Genomic DNA, 20,875 nt, shown 5'->3' with positions numbered 1-20,875 from the left:
AGAATTGTCCACAGTTGTTGTGATCCACAAGTCAAAGGCTTTCACATAGTCCATGAAGCAGAAGTAGATGTTTTTCTGGAATTCCCGTGCTTTCACTATGATCCAAGGGGTGTTGGCAATTCAATTTCTAGTTCCTCTGCCCTTTCTAAATGTAGCTTGTACATCTGGAAGTTCTCAGTTCACATACGTTTGAAGCCTAGCTTGAAGGATTTTGAGCATAATCTTACTAACATGCAAAATGGGCACAATTGTATGGTAGTTTGTATATTCTTTGGCACTGCCCGTTTTGGGGATTGGAATGAAAACTAGCCTTTCCAATTCTGTGGCCACTGCTGAGTTTTCCAAATTTGCTTGCATATTGAGTGCAACACTTTCACAGCATCATCTTTTAGAATATTATATAGCTTAGCTGGAATTCTGTCGCTACTAATATCCTTGTTTGCAGTAATGCTTCCTAATGTCCAGTGGACTTCAGACTCCAGTATATGTCTGGCTCTAGGTGAGTGACCACACCATTGTGGTTATCTGGGTCATTAAGACCTTTTTTGTATAGTTCTGTGTATTCTTGCCAGCTGTTTTTAGTGTCTCTGTGTCTGTTAGCTCCTTAATGTTTCTGTTCTTTATTTTGCCCATCCTTGGATGAAATATTCCCTTGATATCTCAAATTTTCTTGAAGAGACCTCTATTCTTCCCCATTCTGTTGTTTCCTCTACTTCTTTGCAGTGTTCATTTAAGAAGGCCTTCTTATCTCTAGTTGCTATTCTCTGGAGCTCTGCATTCAGTTGGGCGTATCCTTCCCCTTCTCCCTTGATTTTTCCTTCTATTCTTTCCTATATATCAAGGCTCCTTGCACTTCTTTTCCTTTGGGATCATTTAACCTAATGATTCTCAATATTAGTGGCAAATGAGGCAAGCTAAAGGGCTTTTTATAAAGGAGTATAAAAGTAGAAAATTGATTATGGATTTTTGTTTTCTGATAGCTGCTATATGAAAGTCTTTTTCCTCTGTACTCAGAGGAGCACATGTGTAAAAGTACACTTCCACAGGGACTGTGAAATCTGACAGGGAAAGAGATATGTACACACACACCCCGAATGTGGTAAGTTAAAATATTTTAAGATCCCCAAAGAGGTACAAATAATACAGTACAGAAGTTTAGATATTTGCAGCATTGCTAACTTCTAAAGGCAGTAGAGAAGTTTTCTTGAAGGAGTGCACATTTGAGCTTAATTTCTAATGCAAATGAGTTTTTGACAATAAAGTTACTGGAGAAGGGGATTTCCAAATGTTTAGGGGGAGACAATTAATGTAAGCAAGTGTCAAGATGGGAATTATGTTTAAAAAGGATTGTTGTAAAAAAGTATGATAACTTTTCTGAGAGTTGTAAAGGTGAGGGAATTAAAACCGAAGATTGTTCTCAGTTAGAGGGCCTGAATGCCTGTTGAAAGACCATGGAATTCATTCATGGCCTAAGTGAAATGCTGTCTTTCAGAAAAGGAGACACATGAAAAACCGTGTTTCAGAAAGATCAATTTGATGTTATGGTATGGCAAGGGGGGAGACTGAGTTAGGGGCACCTCTTAAAATATAATAGTACAGGCAAGGATTTTAATAGGTTTTCACTTTGATAAGAGATGAAAGCACAGAAAATGAAATTTTGCAAAACAAGCCCCATTCTTATATTTTGTGATTGTTTCCTTCTAGAAAGTGAAGAAATTAAACAAATAAATGGAAGTGAAGCTTCATCTAGTCTCTGTTGAGGTCCTGTGTAGCTAACTGTATGCAGTGTATGTCGGCATATTGAATATGTACAGTTCTGTGAAGGTCAGTAGTTAATAATCAGCTCTCCAAATAAAAATGCCTGAATTTGTAACATTTGCCAGTTTCTGTGGTGTAAAATAATCATTCCCTGTGGCCAATTTCAAACTATCAATGTGAAAGAAATATTGTGTAAATGAATACAAATTTAGGAAGTTTTGGGAGGAAAACACCTTACTGATTTAGGACTGACAGGTCTTGTTGTTCTATCGCTCAGCGTGTCCAACTCTTTGTGACCCCATGGACTGCAGCACACCAGGCTTCCGTGTTCTTCACCGTCTCCTGGAGCTTGCTCAAACTCATGTCCATTGAGTCAGTGATGCCAAACAACCATCTCATCCTTTGCCGTCCCCTTCTCCTGCCTTCAATCTTTCCCAGTGTCAGGGTCTTTTCTAATGAGTCAGCTCTTCACATCAGGTGGCCAAAGTATTGGAGCTTCAGCTTCAGCATCAGTCCTTCCAATGAATATTCAGGGTTGATTTCCTTTAGGATTGACTGGTTTGATCTCCTTGCTGTCCAAGGGACTCTGAAGAGTCTTCTCCAACAGCACAGTTCAAAGGCATCAGTTCTTTGGTGCTCAGCCTTCTTTATGATCACTCTTCTTGTGCTGAGGGTCAATCTTTTCCGAAATAGGAAAAATTCTAGGAGAAGGATCAATGGAAGCTGTATTTACCAGAGATTCTGCTTATGTTAAGATAATGTTTCATTCTGTGGCTACTGACTGTTCAGAAGATACTGTTATTGAGTTCAGGCTCATTCTGTTCACTACACGATAGGCCAATGAATCTGAGAAATGAGGTGTTGAGGCAGGGAAGAGACTTTAATTCGGGAGCTGGCAGACCAAGATGTCAGGCTAGTGCATCAAAATAACCATCTTCTTAGGTTCTGGGTGCTAGTTTCTTTTAAAGATCAGAGAAAAAGAAGCAATGAGGAACTAAAGTAAAAAGACAGAATAGAAAGGGAGAGGCAGTGGGGAAGTAAAGTGAAAGGGTCTTCAGTCTTGCAAAACATCTCCAAAGGAATGGTCATCCTTTGGAAGGGGTGTGTTAATTTCTTTTATCCAAAGGTGGGCATATCAGATTATCTCCCTAGGAGCTGAACAAAGGCACTTTAGTTTATAATCAGGCAGAGGGTCAGGGTCCTCTGAGGCAAGCTATTACGTATGATTATAATAATAAAAGCAACAAAAAGCAAGTGAAAGAAACAGTTCCCAACATGGAGTCAGACTTGGCTTCCTCCCTGCAACAATATCAGTTTAAAACATTTTTTAGGCTACTTTGATGGGCTGTTCATGCTTCCAGGAAGAGATGAAAATAATTAAAGGGTGCCCTGGCAAGGTACAAAAAAGACCTTCACGATCCAGATAATCACGATGGTGTGATCACTGACCTAGAGCCAGACATCCTGGAATGTGAAGTTAAGTGGGCCTTAGAAAGCATCACTACGAACAAAGTTAGTGGAGGTGATAAAATTCCAGTTGATCTATTCCAAATCCTGAAAGATGATGCTGTGAAAGTGCTACACTCAATACGCCAGCAAGTTTGGAAAACTCAGCAGTGGCCACAGGACTGGAAAAGGTCAGTTTTCATTCCAATCCCAAAGAAAGGCAATGCCAAAGAATGCTAAAACTACCGCACAATTGCACTCATCTCATACGCTAGTAAAGTAATGCTCAAAATTCTCCAAGCCAGGCTTCAGCAATATGTGAACCATGAACCTCCTGATGTTCAAGCTGGTTTTAGAAAATCAGAGGAACCAGAGATCAAATGGCCAACATCCACTAGATCATGGAAAAAGCAAGAGAGTTCCAGAAAAACATCTATTTCTGCTTTATTGACTATGCCAAAGCCTTTGACTGTGTGGATCACAATAAACTGTGGGCAATTCTGAAAGAGGTGTAAATAGCAGACCACCTGACCTGCCTCTTGAGAAATTTGTATGCAGGTCAGGAAGCAACAGTTTGAACTGGATGTGAAACAACAGACTGGTTCCAAATAGGAAAAGGAATACGTCAAGGCTGTATGAAGAAACACAAGCTGGAATCAAGATTGCCAGGAGAAATATCAATAACCTCAGATATGCAGATGATACCACCCTTATGGCAGAAAGTGAAGAGGAACTAAAATGCCTCTTGATGAAAGTGAAAGTGGAGAGTGACAAAGTTGGCTTAAAGCTCAACATTCAGAAAACAAAGATCATGGCATCCAGTCCCATCACTTCATGGGAAATAGATGGGAAACAGTGGAAACAGTGTCAGACTTTATTTTTCTGGGCTCCAAAATCACTACAGATGGTGACTGCAGCCGTGAAGTTAAAAGACGCTTACTCCTTGGAAGGAAAGTTATGACCAACCTAGATAGCATATTCAAAAGCAGAGACATTACTTTGCCAACAAAGGTTCATCTAGTCAAGGCTATGGTTTTTCCTGTGGTCATGTATGGATGTGAGAGTCGGACTGTGAAGAAGGCTGAGCGCCGAAGAATTGATGCTTTTGAACTGTGGTGTTGGAGAAGACTCCTGGGAATCCCTTGGACTGCAAGGAGATGCAACCAGTCCATTCTGAAGGAGATCAGCCCTGGGATTTCTTTGGAAGGAATGATGCTAAAGCTGAAACTCCAGTATTTTGGCCACCTCATGCGAAGCGTTGACTCTTTGGAAAAGACTCTGATGCTGGGAGGGATTGGGGGCAGGAAGAGAAGGGGACGACAGAGGATGAGATAGCTGGGTGGCATCACTGACTCGATGGACGTGAGTCTGGGTGAACTCCGGGAGTTGGTGTTGGATAGGGAGGCCTGGCGTGCTGCAATTTATGGGGTCGTAAAGAGTCGGACACGACTGAGCAACTGATCTGATCTGATCTGATCTGGCAAGGTAACTCCTTCACACCGTCACATGTCCCACCTCAAAATTGTCTTTTTCATGTTTTGAATTAAATTCTTTGAAAATAAATGAAAACCAGAAGTTTCCTGTAATTGTTGTGATTGGTGTGTAGTAGTGGAACTGACGCATTGCTGATCAGGATTTAGCTATCAGGAATGGACAGATTTTGGTTAATACTACAAGATTTCTTGATAATTTGAGGGCATTTAGACAGTGTGAAACCAGAGGTAAACTCTGTGATCCTCATAAAGATTACAGTATATAATACAGCTGAAATTTTCTAAGCAAAATAGACAGTGGGTATAAAGTTGAAGTAGATGTGCTTATTCTGCTCATTACCTTTCTTTTTTTTTTTTTGGTTTTCCTTTGTTATAAGTTGGTTAAGTTGGTTCTACATGTATTGGCTACAGCAAGATGCAAAACTTCTTGTCTTCTTTGAGAAGGATAGTAACAGAATAATTTAGGTGAGGTCATTTTGGTTTCCAGGTAGCATAAGCTATGCGGTGGTGATTTTCACGATCACATCCTGATGGTATGGAGTCCAGAGAAAAAGCAGTTGTCCTTGTTCTTCATAGTTTTCTGACCGGCATCTTTCCTGCTTCACTAATGTTCAAAGCTTGAAGCCCATCAGACTATTCTGCTTGTTACCCCTCTTCATTGTGGTCTTCTTAGACCTCCGTCATATACTTCCCCTAGTCTTCAAAGATTATAGATCCTTACTCATTTTCATGATTTCCAGTATTGCTCCTGAAATGTTTCTTATTTATCCAAATTGTTCCCTCACCTTTCAGCTCCTTGAACTGATTTTTTTTTTTCATAATCTTCTTCTCCATCCTATCTCAGGCAGTGCATCCAAGTGCTTACCTGACATTTCCACTCCCATATCTGACTAAAATTTCAAACTTAACTTGAACAAACTAAACTGTTGGAGATATATATATATATATATTTTTTTTTTACTTCAAATGTGTTACTCCTGCAATATTTCCTATGCCTGTAAATTCCTACTTAGTCCTTACATTGATTTAGACCTAACCTTAAAAATCAACCTTGTCTCCTCTATTTCTCTCCTAGCCCATATCTGAACAATCAGGAAATTCTGTTATTCTAGCATATATATATATATACATATATATATACACACTCTTAAATCAGTTTTCACCATCTGTACTGATGAAACCTTGTCCCAACCACCATAAGCTGTCAACATATTACAGTCACCTTCCAAGCAGTCTTGCACCTTCTTTGCTTGCCTTTATGCAATCTCTTTTAACCTGGCATTGCCACATTTGCTGAGTTACCAAATCCAACCCACACTCAAGGCAAGAGAATTATACAACAGTGCAAATGCAAGCAAGCAGGCATCATTGGAAGCTATTCTAGAAGCCTATTACATTATGCAGTGTATCAAGTTTTAAGAGCTAGGCCTGACATGCAGAATTTAAACCTAGAAGCTTACTAGCATGCTATAGCAAACACAGAATTCAGCTTTTAATTTGAAAGCTGCTAACATTCTCGTACCCAAACTGAAGAAGTCCAAGAATGGAAAGGCACTTTTTTCTTCTAGTTCAATACTATACCAGCCAAATCTGCTCATGAAAAGCTGCTCTGTATAGTTCAAAGTCAACCAGCAGCTCCTGAGGCCCTGGCATCTGTGTTTTGACCAAGTCTATTCAAGGCCATTGTCTTTCTGATGTTTCTGGCTCCCAAAGGCTTTGTTGAGGTCCATTCATCCCAAAAACTATCACTTAAGACTCATAACAATGTAAAAATAACTCCTGCCCCTGGGGAAAGTCTCCGTAAGCTGCAGACAACCTTTCAGGATAAAACTCTTAGGATCTGAGGCTTAAAGCTCTTACTCAGAATTTAGCAGTTAAAAAGCCTACTGCAGAGCTGTGGAACAGAACACATGTTCTCTGCATGTGATCCAGCTAGCAAAAGAAAGAGGAATGAGCTGAGCCAAGCACATCAAGTTCATCCATCCCAAATTTAGCAGCCAGAAAAGTGATGCTTCTTTGCTAGGCAGAGAAGCTGAGAGTATAACACTAATAAAGCTCCTTCTACATGAAAGGAAACATCAGGAATGAAGAATAAGTGTTCGCTACAAATTTCAACAATTCTAATATGTCATTTGCTTTACAACTTTGTTTTAAGTATAGAAAATGAAGCATAGACACAGATATTTGACTTTATGGTTTATTAATGTTTATATTTAGAAAAGACCTCCACATTCTATAACTGAGAGATGTTTACCTGTATTTTCTTTCAGGTTCTTTTGCATTGTCTTTATATTTAGCGCTTTAATATATTTAAAGTTTATTTGAATAAAATTTAAGGATATACTCCTCCCATAGTTAACCAACTAGTAAGTTATAGGTATTAGTAAACAACCTGGTATTTTTCTCTATGCCTATAGCCCCTGATAGCTCAGTTGGTAAAGAATCTGCCTGCAATGCAGGAGACCCCAGTTCAACTCCTGGGTCGGGAAGGTCTGCTGGAGTAGGGATAGGCTACCCACTCCAGTATTCTTGGGCCTCCCTTTTGGCTCAGCTGGTAAAGAATCTGCCTACAATGAGGGAGACCTGAGTTTGATTCCTGTGTTGGGAAGATCCCCTGGAGAAGGGGAAGACTACTCACTCCATTACTCTTCCCTGCAGAATTCCTTGGACTGAATAGTGGTCACAAAGAGTTGGATGTAGCTGAGTGACTTTCACTTATAGAAAGTACAATAAATTTAGAACTCTCAAACTTCTCAAATAGGAGAAAAATTAGTACTTTAGCCTTGAAGGAAAATTTGATAATGCATGTGAAGTTAGCCAATTATATGCATGTTGTTTAACTGTGACTATACAATTCTATAAACTTATTAGAAGAAATAACCAAAGATTTGTTTGAAGAGTATCATCACAGCATTAATTGTAAAGAAAAAATGAAAATGCAAAAATGTCAAAAATTAGGAGCTTGGCCAATGTATAAAGTGTATAATGTGATAGTGTTTTATGTGCTCGTCATAAAGTACATTGAAGAAAAATATTTGATACAAGAAAAGTCCTGAGAATGTAGTTCTCGGCAAAATTTAGAATATATAATGTACATGAATTCCAATCAGTTACATCTCACAGAAAAAGACTCAGAAAGGAACATACATATTAATCAGTGATTATCTTAGATAGTTGGATTTTTATTTGTTTGATTCTCTATCTGCTTACTTATGAATTCCTTTTTTCTAGTTTGTACTTTTCACAATGGCTTATCTCCTCTAATGAATTTAAGATAACCTGAGGCAGGGACTTTTACTGAACATACATCACAAATCTGGTTTGTAGTAGATTATTAGTTCAGTTCAGTTCAGTCACTCAGTCATGTCCAACTCTTTGCAACCCCATGGACTGCAGCACGCCAGGCCTCCCTGTCCATCACCAACTTCCAGAGTTTACCCAAACTCATGTCCATTGAGTTGGTGATGCCATTCAACCATCTCATCCTGTCATCCCCTTTTCCTCCTACCTTCAATCTTTCCCAACATCAGGGTCTTTTCAAATGGCCCAGTTCTTCTCATCAGATGGCCAAAGTACTGGAGATTCAGCTTCAATATCAGTCCTTCCAATGAACACTCAGGACTAATCTCCTTGCAATCCAAGGGACTCTCAAGAGCCTTTTCCAACACCACAATTCAAAAGCATCAGTTCTTTGGTACTTAGCTTTCTTTATAGTCCAACTATCACATCCATAAAACATAGTCTTGACTAGACAGACCTTTGTGGGCAAAGTAGTGTCTCTGCTTTTTAATGTGCAGTCTAGGGTAGTCATAATTTTCCTTCCAAGGAGTGAGCATCCTTTTATTTCATGGATGCAGTCACCATCTGCAGTGATTTGGACCCTAAAAAAATAAAGTCAGCCACTGTTTCCACTGTTTCCCCATCTATTTGCCATGAAGTGATGGGACCGGATGAAATGATCTTAGTTTTCTGAATGTTGAGGTTTAAGCCAAATTTTTCACTCTCCTCTTTCACTTTCATCAAGAGGCTTTTGAGTTCCTCTTCACTTTCTGCCATAAGGGTGGTATCATTTGCATATCTGAGGTTATTGATATTTCTCCCAGCCATCTTGATTCCAGCTTGTGCTTCATCCAGCCCAGCGTTTCTCATGATGTACTCTGCATATAAGTTAAATAAGCAGGGTGACAATATACAGCCTTGACGTACTCCTTTTCCTATTTGGAACCAGTCTGCTCTAACTGTTGCTTCCTGACTTGATACAGATTTCTCAAGAGGCAGGTCAGGTGGTCTAGTATTCCCATCTCTTGAAGAATTTTCGACTGTTTGTTGTCATCCACACAATCAAAGGCTTTGGCATAGTCAATAAAGCAGAAGTAGATATTTTTCTAGAACTCTCTTGCTTTTTTGATGATCCAATGGATGTTGGTGGTTTGATCTCTGATTCCTTTGCCTTTTTCTAAAACCAGCTTGAACATCTCGAAGTTCACAGTTCATGTATTGTTGAAGCCTGGCTTGGAGAATTTTAAGTATTACTTTACTAGCATGTGAGATGAGTGCAATTGTGCAGGAATTTGAGCATTCTTTGGCATTGCCTTTCTTTGGGATTGGAATGAAAACTGGTCTTTTCCAGTCCTGTGGCCACTGCTGAGTTTTCCAAATGTGCTGGTATATTGAGTGCAGCACTTTCACAGCATCATCTTTTAGGATTTGAAATAGCTCCACTGGAATTCCATCACCTCCACTAGCTTTGTTCATAGTGACACTTCCTAAGGCCTACTTGACTTCACATTCCAGGATGTCTGGCTCTAGGTGAGTGATCACACCATTGTGGTTATCTGGGTCATGAAGATCTTTTTTGTACCATTCTTCTGTGTATTCTTGCCCCCTCTTCTTACATATCTTCTGCTTCTGTTAGGTCCATACCATTTCTGTCCTTTATTGTGCCCATCTTTGCACGAAATGTTCCCTTGGTGTCTGTAATTTTCTTGAAGAGATCTAGTCTTTCCCATTCTATTGGTTTTCCCATTCCTCTATTTGCACTTATCACTGAGGAATGCTTTCTTATCAGTGCTGCTTATTAAATCTTGTTAATGAAATAAGACCAAAATTTTACTTTGTGGCAGCAGAAGAACATACCAAGAATGTTCAGGAAGATAAACAGATTGAAGGATAGTGGAGACTCAAGACATAAGGAAATCCAGCACTAGTTGGTTTGAATCAGCTTTAGAGATTAGGATCAGGGACAGAATTTCTTTCCTTGGGAGAAATAGTAGATAAAAACAGAAACACAGTTTTTTAATATGTATACAGTAATTTGGGGGAAATGACATGGGATCTTTATGGTTCAAATATCATGAACTTCCATAATTGGGATACATGAGTTGAATCTGTACTTTCCTAAAACTGAACCAAAATAAGCTTAGTCATTGTTGAGGTCACCAGTGCCACCATCAACATAAATAGCCTGGTTTAAAAAATATATTGTTAATAAGATTAGCCATTTCTGTCTTAAATTATGTTGCAGTGTATCTGGAATGAAGTCATTGTGCTTTTGGTAGTTGATTTTTAAATTACTTTAAATGAATGAGAGGATATGGGTTTTGTCACTATGGTGGCACTCTGCTGCTGCTGCTAAGTCACTTCAGTCGTGTCCGACTCTGTGCGACCCCATAGACTGCAGCCCACTAGGCTCCCCTGTCCCTGGGATTCTCCAGGCAAGAACACTGGAGTGGGTTGCCATTTCCTTCTCTAAGGCATGAGAGTGAAAAGTGAAAGTGAAGTCGCTCCGCCGTGTCCGACTCTTAGCGACCCCATGGACTGCAGCTTACCAGGCTCCTCCGCCCATGGGATTTTCCAGGCAAGAGTGCTGGAGTGGGTTGACATTGCCTTCTCTGATGGTGGCACTCTAGCACTGTTCAAAGGAGAAAGTGCTTGGTTTGTAAATGATTTGTGTGTCTTTGTATATACACCAGAGCTTGATATAAAGGATACTTTGAGAGAATCTAATTGCTACTTTTTTTTTCTAACTTTATACTAAACAATGAATCTTTTGCTCTATAATGTGGTTTCTGAATGGTTCTCTTCACCAAAAAGAAAGAACTCAAATAGTTGCCACTAATAGTTCTTGATAAAGTTTAATTTTCATCGTTAATTGATATGTTGGCCAATATCTGATTAAGTACAGTCTCTGATTTATTTTATTATTCTGAATCATCTGAATCATTACTTGTCCCTATTTGAGTTAATATAATTTCATTTCTAAAACAGCCAAACTAAGTACCAAGTCCTAATTTCTCCTTTGAATGAGCTAGCTTATATCTTGGATATAGTCCAGTAATTTAGGTTAGTTTGGGGTTTGATCACAACCTTGAATCAGGTTTGATTTAGTGACAAAACAAATAATGGGATTAGTAATTGGAATTGATCACAGCATCAGAGTAGGGCTAAGAGCAAAGCTTACTCAATACTGAGCCAGGCATTTGTTGGGATATTTTTCCTCTCAGCTATTCAATTATTGATACCAGGCAGAAAGAAATTTTAAAAATCGCTGTGAGTTTAAGAAGGTGAACTTCAGGCAGAGCTTTTGTTTACCTTGTGGATCTGTACTAAAGGCATTTTGAAGTAGAGAATGCATGGTCATACGGTGGAGATACTCACTTTTAAGTGGATGTGTGAATGGAATCTCCACACAGGAAAATTTGGTAGCATAATTCAAAATTATAATTGAGTATCTCTTTTAGCTCAGTAATTCTGAATACTCAAAATTATCTTATAGGTACATATGCATATAGTGTAAGATTATTAATTTCATTTCTGTTTGTAATAGTGAAAGAGTAAGAATATAGCACTGATTAACTTTATTATGATATAGCCATAATATGAAATACTGTGTAAGCACACAAAAGAATGAGGGAACTCATTACATACAAATACATGGTAATTTTAAGAAGGCAAGCTGGAGAACAGTATTATACCATGTTATCCTGTATGTATAGAAGAAAAGAAAAACTACCCCGTGTGTGTGTGTGTATATATATATGTGTGTATATATATACACACAGAGATAAATAGATATGTATGTGTTTCTAGTATATACATATAACATCTGTAGAAGGTTATGAAATAAATTGGTAAGATTAGTGGGCTCTGGATGGCTGAAGACTAAGAGTGGAAGATAAATCTTCCTGGAAAAAAATGGTATCCTTTTTGAATTTTGGACTATGTGAATGTGTTTTCTAGTCAAAAGTAAATTTACATTATATATCTATATATATGATTTACATACATATATACACATAAATAATTTATAAATATAGAAATACATATATTTACATACATACATATAGGACTTCCCTGATGGTTGAGGCGCTAAAGAATCCACCTGCAGTGCAGGAGACCTGGGTTCGATCCCTGGGTTGGGAAGATCCCCTGGAGGAGTGCATGGCAACCCACTCCAATAGTCTTGTCTGGAGAATTCCCATGGACAAAGAATCCCAGCAGGCTACAGTCCACGAGGTGACAAAGAGTTGGACACGACTGAGTGACTAAGCACACAAGATATATATACAAGAAAAAGTAAATATATACTTATATCCAAGAATTTTTTAACCAGATCTGATGAAGCTCCAAAATTTAAAAGCATGCGAGTCCCCCCAAATTTAGAAAGTAATTCAATAAATTATTTTATTACCACATAAATGTTGTTCCTATTCTCAAGACAAAACAGAATAATATTGTGGCTTTCTACTTATGTTAGCCAATTCAGATTTTAGATTCTACAATTTGCAATTTTAGATTCTGTAACACATAGTGCTTATTCCTGTATTAGAAAGGATTCCTAAATCCCAGGTGTCCTGTTTTGTGAAAATGATTTGTTCACGCAGCCCTGATTTATCAATATGTCAGATATGTCCTTAGGACTTGGTTCCTTTCTCTCCATTTCTTGGATAGTCTCTACATTGGATTCATTTCTAGGGAGGTCTCCTCCACTCTGTGAACTCTGTCAATTCATATAGAAATATACTCTATGACCTTAGCAGCATTGGTGAATGAAAGTATCTCTTTCTTAAAATTTCAACACAATTCTCAGATTTGGTCCTTTTTAAATAATATGGATCTTGTGCGTTTTGCATTTAATAAGAATGGTTGGGTACTCCTTGGTTATATGCCCATTGCAAAGGAGAAAAGGAAAGATATAAGCATCTGAATGCAGAGTTCCAAAGAATAGCAAGGAGAGATAAGAAAGCCTTCCTCAGCCATCAATGCAAAGAAATAGAGGAAAACAACAGAATGGGAAAGACTAGAGATCTCTTCAAGAAAATTAGAGATACCAAGGGAACATTTCATGCAAAGATAGGCACAATAAAGGACAGAAATGATATGGACCTAACAGAAGCAGAAGATATTAAGAAGAGGTGGCAAGAATACACAGAAGAACTGTACAAAAAAGATCTTCACGACCCAGATAATCACGATGGTGTGATCACTGACCTAGAGCCAGACATCCTGGAATGTGAAGTCAAGTGGGCCTTAGGAAGCATTACTACGAACAAAGCTAGTGGAGGTGATGGAATTCCAGTTGAGCTATTTCAAATCCTGAAAGATGATGCTGTGAAAGTGCTGCACTTAATATGCCAGCAAATTTGGAAAACTCAGCATTGGCCACAGGACTGGAAAAGGTCAGTTTTCATTCCAGTCCCAAAGAAAGGCAATGCCAAAGAATGCTGAAACTATCGCACAATTGCAAATGGCAACCCACTCCAGTACCCTTGCCTGGAAAATACCATGGACGGAGGAGTGTGGCAGACTACAGTCCATGGGGCCACAAAGAGTCGGACATGACTGAGCGACTTCACTTCACTTCACACACTAGTAACATAATACTCAAAATTCTCCAAGCCAGGCTTCAGCAATACGTGAACCGTGAACTTCCAGATGTTCAAGCTGGTTTTAGAAAAGGCAGAGGAACCAGAGATCAAATTGCCAACATCCGCTGGATCATCGAAAAAGCAAGAGAGTTCCAGAAAAACATCTATTTCTGCTTTATTGACTATGCCAAAGCCTTTGACTGTGTGGATCACTATAAACTGTGGAAAATTCTGAAAGAGATGGGAATACCAGACCACCTGACCCGCCTCTTGAGAAACCAATATGCAGGTCAGGAAGCAACAGTTAGAACTGGACATGGAACAACAGACTGGTTCCAAATAGGAAAAGGAGTTCGTCAAGGCTGTATATTGTCACCCTGCTTATTTAACTTATATGCAGAGTACTTCATGAGAAATGCTGGGCTGGAGGAAGCACAAGCTGGAGCCAAGATTGCTGGGAGAAATATCAATAACCTCAGATATGCAGATGACACCACCCTTATGACAGAAAGTGAAGAGGAACTAAAATGCCTCTTGATGAAAGTGAAAGTAGAAAGTGAAAAAGTTGGCTTAAAGCTCAACATTCAGAAAACGAAGATCGTGGCATCTGGTCCCATCACTTCATGGCAAATAGATGGGGAAACAGTGGAAACAGTGTCAGACTTTATTTGGGGGGGCTCCAAAATCACTGCAGATGGTGACTGCAGCCATGAAATTAAAAGACGCTTACTCCTTGGAAGGAAAGTTATGACCAACCTAGATAGCATATTAAAACACAAAAGACATGTTTTTCCAGTGGTCATGTATGGATGTGTGAGTTGTACTGTGAAGAAAGCTGAGTGCCGAAGAATTGATGCTTTTGAGCTGTGGTGTTAGAGAAGACTCTTGAGAGTCCCTTGGACTGCAAGGAGATCCAACCAGTCCATTCTAAAAGACATTAGTCCTGCGTGTTCATTGGAAGGACTATTGCTAAAGCTGAAACTCCAATACTTTGGCGATCTCATGCGAAGAATTGGCTCATTGGAAAAGACCGTGATGCTGGGAGGGATTAGAGGCAGGAGGAGAAGGGGACGACAGAGGATGAGATGGCTGGATGGCATCATCGACTCAATGGACATGAGTTTGGGTAAGCTCTGGGATTTGGTGATGGACAGGGAGGCCTGGCGTGCTGTGATTCATGGGGTTGCAAAGAGTCGGACATGACTGAGCGACTGAACTGAACTGAACTGAATTTTTAGGCTATTAGATGAACACTACTCAATACAAGTAGGACTTCCCTGGTGGCTCCACTGGTAAAGAATCTACCTGCAAGGCAGGAGACCTGGGTTCAATCCTTGGGTGGAAATATCCCCTGGAGAAGGGAACGGCTACCCACTCCAGTATTCTGGCCTGGAGAATTCCATGGACTGTATACTCCATGGGGTTGCAGAGTCAGACACCACTGAGTGATTTTTTCTTACACTTTTCTTTCTTCACTCAAGACATTGGGTTGGGCATTTGGTCCCATCACTTCAAGGGAAATAGATGGGGAAACTGGAAACAGTGTCAGACTTTATTTTATTGAGCTCCAAAATCACTGCAGAGAAATCACTCCCCAAAGGAAAATTCAAATGTTGTTAACATAGTAACTTGAGTGGGTGTTGGGCAAGCAAAAACGTCAGACATCAATTACACAAAGCTTTGAAAAAGAAAAAAAGACTGAGATTTCATTTAGGGAAAACAGGACTGATAAAAGATGTGACAAAAATTGGTAAGCTTGCTGAACTTAGTCTAAGTCCAAAGAGTTGGTCCTGATTTAATAAACTAAGTCTATTGTTGCTCTCATTTTGAGTTACTGCCAAAACAGTAAGCAAGTAAGCGTGAAATAGACACTACTTTAGGACTTAAATGAATAGAATCAGCTTCCCCATGACTAACCTGTTTCCTCACAGAGTTAAGCCTGCAATTCAGGGGTCAGCCTCCTGAATTGGAGGAACCCAGGGCTGCTGGCTCATTGCCATATGTGGATACACTATATGAAGGATACTTGATGAAGGACTAGTACGTTCAAGTTTACGTGCTAATATATAAAGACTGTCTTTTTGTGTCACATTTAAATGATCTGCATTCTTTTTCTTACTTTTTGGAACAACAGCAGTTCAAGTTTATGTGCTAATATATAAAGACTGTCTTTTTGTGTCACATTTAAATGATCTGCATTCTTTTTCTTACTTTTGGAACAACAGCAGCCAGTGGGAAAAATGATAGCAAAATGTAAAATCTAAGGGCAGAGAAACTGAACATACTCAATTGTTATTGAATGGCTGGGTGAATAAATAAATTTTCATGGAAAATTGGCCCGTGTAATAAAAGGAAAACTTTTTCAAGAAAAGTTTTCCATTAAAACTACAGAAATCTGAATTATCCTATGTGGTTTGTTACTAGTAAAACATAATACTTGTGGACACAGTCGGAAAAGGAGACGATGGGACAAATTGAGAGAATAGCATTGAAACATATACATCACCGTGTGTAAAACAGATAGCTAGTGGGAAGCTACTATATAACACAGGATACCAGTCTGGTGCTCTGTCACTCTGTGACAACCTAGAGAGGTGGACAGGAGTGGAGGAGGGAGGGAGGCTCAGAAAGGAGAGGATATTTATATGTATGTATTTATTTATATGTACACACACACACACTTATGGCTGACTTGCGTTGTATGGCAGAAACCAGCAAAACTTTTTAAAGCAATTATCCTCCAGTTAAACATAAAAAGATACATTTAGGTGACCATTTAATTTTATTAGACATAAAAAAATTACTGTATACCCTGTATACCATATTTTTTACCTTAATAGCTTAAAAATAAAAATATTCTACTTACACTGAAATCTGTTTATGTACTCAACAGATTTGAGCCAAATTGATCATGTTTCACTTCAAGAAATACTTACAAATATTTTTAATTCCATAGGACAGATCCATTAATTATGCTTTCAGAGGAGATATAATTAATGGATTTGCACTATAGAATGAAGGCCTTTAGTAAACATAAATAATGCAAACTCACTCTACCAAGCACCTTAAGAGTACCCAAACAAATAGATCATCTTACGTGGCTGAAGCTTTTCCTTCCATATGTTCCCATGTGGAACATGAAAGCATTCAAAATAATTTAGCATCAGCTTTTTGGTGAGATCTTCATAGAAAATTAAAGATTATTTGGTGAAGAGGTTATGCATCCCAATAAAATAGTCTGTCACGATTTATTTTTATAAAAGTTAGAATAGCCCTAATGAAAGCTTAGAATATGCCTCTAATGACAGAATATGTATTATAATCTTGAAAAGACTGATTGTATTGCTAATGAATATTTTAAATTAACTTTTTTTTTAATTTCAAAATACTGTCAGATGAGTAGAACAGCTCGTCTGAAGAAAAGCTCTTCAGATGAGAGTAAAGAACTGTCATATGCCCCTCCTCCAGTTTCCTCTGTTGTCATCATTCTCCCTTAGAAGAGTCTCTATCACAACAAAGAACCAATATTCATACATTACTCTTAACTAAATTCAGTATTTATTCAGCTGTCACCAATTTTCCCTAATGTCCTTTGTGCTGTTTGAGGGTTTAATCCAAGCTGCTTCCTTGCATTTAGTCATCATGTCTCCATAGCAACATAATCTGTAGTAGTTCTTAATCTTTCCTTGACTGTGGTAACCTTGAGTTTGGTCAGATTTTTGCAGAATGTTTCTCAACTTGAGTTTGTACAGTGTTTTTCTCATGTTTACACTGATATCATTGGAGGGGAAGATTGCAGAGGTAAAATACTCCTCTGGAAGATCCTCTGGAAAAGGAAATGGCAACCCACTCCAGTGTTCTTGCCTGGAAAACCCCAGGGATAGAGAAGCCTGGCAGGCTACAGTGCATGGGGTCGTAAAGAGTCTGACACAACTGAGCGACTTCACTTTCTTTCCCTTTCATCACATTGTATCGTGTTATCTATAGGCGCTCTACAGGATAACTTGAGAACTTGGTTGAGGTAGTGTTTACCATGTTTCTCCACTGAAAGGTTACCTTTTCCCTTTTTCATTCTCTTCTCTTTGGAAATAAGTCTCTAAGCATAGCCTGAGGCTGGCTGTGATGATATGCTCCATCTTGAAGAGGGGGAGTATCTGTATAAATTATTTGGAATATTTCTGTAAAAAGGAGTCATCTCTTTCCAATTGTTTATGTATTCATTTATTTATATATAAATTCATGCTTTTTTGTTTTATGTTTTGATTATAATCTATTACTATGCTGTTTACATTGTTGCTCAAATTGTTCCAGCTTTAGCATTTGGGTGCTCTCTCGTGTTGGCTCATTTATCTCTTTGGCACACTCCTTTCCATTATCTTTTGAGCACTTTCTGGCACAAGTTGTTCATTCCTTGCCGCATCCCAGGAATCCCCTACTTCTGCAAAGAGCCCTGGTTCCCTCATTACAAGAAATCCAAATCCAGGCACTCACATTAATATAGAATCTTATACTTATAATATGGTTTAATTGGAAAAATATTTTTAATACTTGTAAAATATTCTGTCATTTTCTTGGATAAAAAGTAACTCATTAATTTATGAATCAATGAAAAATATTTTAGAATTGAATTTTCATTTTTATGTTATTATACAAATGGCTGGCTGATAGCAAATTTTGTACACAAAGGATCAATAGTAAGAAGTGACAGAATCAACTAAGAGTATTTTATTTCTCTGTGTAAAAAGAAAGAATAGTATGTTTCTCAAAGCTATTACAATGAATCCAGATTTGTATTTTGCAATAGTAGATAGAATAGTACAATCCAAGAGAAGATGTAATGTTCAAGTTTCAACACTTTTTTCTAACAGTTGAGCAGTGACAGTTGAGTGTGATTACATTTATAATCAAACATTTTAAACATTATTTATAATAATGGATGGACTTCCCAGATGGCACAGAAGTAAAGAATCCACCTGCCAGTACAGGAGACGCAAGGATGCAGGTTCAATCCCTGGGTCAGGAAGATTCACTGGAGTAGGAAATGGCAACCCACTCCAGTATTCTTGCCTGAAAAATTCCATGGACAGAGGAGCTTGGTGGGCTACAGTCCATGGGGTGACAAAGAGTAGGACATGACTGAGTGACTAAGCACACTTGCATGTAAAAATGCATATTAATACAATGGCATTTTTCCAAATTGTGATCTAAAATTTAGCCTGGAAAAACTGTTATTAACAAAAATAATTCCTTTCTTGCTCATTATTTATTGGGAAACGACTGCCTATTGTGATTTAAAAATACTATTCACTTTCTCATTTTTTAACAATTAAGCATAACTTTGTATACTTTTTGTTTCCCCTCAACAGTAACTTCTAGTAATTCTGACATCAGTGTTGACAGAGTAAGTACTAGATTGGTAGTCAAGAGTTGTTACCAGGATATATTGAAACTGAGGATTTAAAACATCAAATGTAACTTGAGAGTACTTTATTGATTTGTATTTAGATATAGAGTTGCATTGGTATTGCTGTCATTGAATGAAACGGTAAATTAATTAAAATATGAGGTATGGTTAAGAGATATCTGAAGGATTTACTACAGTATTTTATCTATAGGATGAATAGATTGGAATGCCACCTATATTACAGATCACTGAAACACAAATGGGAAAGCAAACTGAAATTGAAGATATTTTTATCTTATTTTTTGCTGTGTGTTTCTCAACTTGATAATTAAGTGCAGTTTATCAGATGCTGTCATATAAGATTGATGTGCTTTTAAAACACATTTTCCTCAAGATTTCCTAAGAGCAATAGAATTAAAGTGTCACGCTATAAGATGAATTTGAAAGTTAAAGCCAAAACAAAGTTTTCTCTAAGAATGACATTCAAATAGTCAAGGTTACATGATGCATATTTTAGTCTGCTTTCCATAATACTTAGAATGACACATTTATTTCTGGGAAGTTGTGGGAGACCTTAACCCTAAAAGAAGTTAAACATGAAGCTTTATTTTCAGCTCGTCTTCTTACAGAAGTTAAATAACCCTTCATCTGATCCAGGCTTTCAGATTTTCATAGCCAAATGTCGTCTCTATCTCCTGAATACCTGATTTTTAAAGACATAATACTTTCTTATGTTATGCAAAATATCAGTACTTTTAGGAAAAATATCAGATAATTCAACTATATATGAACTAGGTTCTATCACTTGCTTAATTTGTCATGAAAAAGCTAATGATAGAGAAACAGCTCAAATTTTGTTTTTCTGTTTCTGAAAAAATGTTTCACTCATTTCTTATGTTAGAATTCTGCAGTAAGTTCATTACCAAGAAAGCTCTTTGTTTCTTCATTACATCATATGATCAAATAGTGGAAGTCATCAGTCCAGAATATTTCCTGATTTTGTGCTAATAAATGGCCAAGAAGCTCTGAATATATTTAGAAATTAGTAACTAACTCACCTCAGTTATCTGGTGCATGTATTTTCCTGTTTCCTTTAGTAAATTATTGTTCAGTTTTTATCTAATTTCCTCCTTTAGACACTGTAACTCAATGTTCAGGCTTATGTCAATTTCTAAAGAAAGTACATGTTATGTAAAAAATATATACACTGAGTTTCTTGGTTCTCATCTTTATAGTTCATAGCCATTTTTTTTCTGGACTTGATAGTCAGAAGTAATCCTACTTTAATGAATATTTAAAGTGTTTCAGTTTATTGTGTACCTGAATCAAATGAATTGAAAATGATCTTTGAATAAAAAGAGCATCCACAGCATCTATTCTTTGAGTGTGTTCTTTTGTTGGAATTTGTCAGCCAAACTTGTCTACTTGTTCCCTTATCTCAAGGTCAATCATGTTTTGTTTTAATCTTTACTGTAAGTTTTTTTTCTCTATTTGTGTTCATCTGTATTTGGAAATGGAGTTAAAAAAATGTAGGTGTGCATTTTTTCCCCAATGTTTTGTTTGCTTATCTACTTAAATGAAATAATTCCTCTGAGAGAATGAGTTAAAAGCATAGTAAAATAACTTCTATTGCTATGTATTATCAGTATCTTTTTATTGCTTTTAGGAAAAATGATGACAGACCTCTAATCCAGAAGTTTTAACTGATTGCATTTTTTTAAAGGACTAAAAAGAACAGCATTAGCAACATTCCAATAATTCTCTTATATTTGTGTAAATCTTGTCCTTAAAGTTTTGTTTAGTTGAATATAAAAAAGTTTGTCAAGAGCTATGGATATGGGGATTTAAAAAAAAATCATATCTCTTCATTTTATAGTTGTAAATTAATGGCAAATGTGCTTTTCATG

General features: G+C 37.6%; 1 protein-coding gene across 4 annotated transcripts in view; it reads left to right on the top strand.

Moving 5' to 3' along the window:
* CCSER1 (coiled-coil serine rich protein 1) overlaps positions 1-20,875 on the top strand; it is a 1,492,403-nt gene that overhangs the window by 607,458 nt on the left and 864,070 nt on the right. The gene's annotated exons all lie outside the window — the stretch shown is intronic.

This window comes from Bos indicus x Bos taurus, chromosome 6, assembly GCF_003369695.1.
Source record: "Bos indicus x Bos taurus breed Angus x Brahman F1 hybrid chromosome 6, Bos_hybrid_MaternalHap_v2.0, whole genome shotgun sequence".
Lineage (NCBI taxonomy): Eukaryota > Metazoa > Chordata > Mammalia > Artiodactyla > Bovidae > Bos > Bos indicus x Bos taurus.
This window is presented reverse-complemented; position numbering and strand designations above follow the sequence as displayed.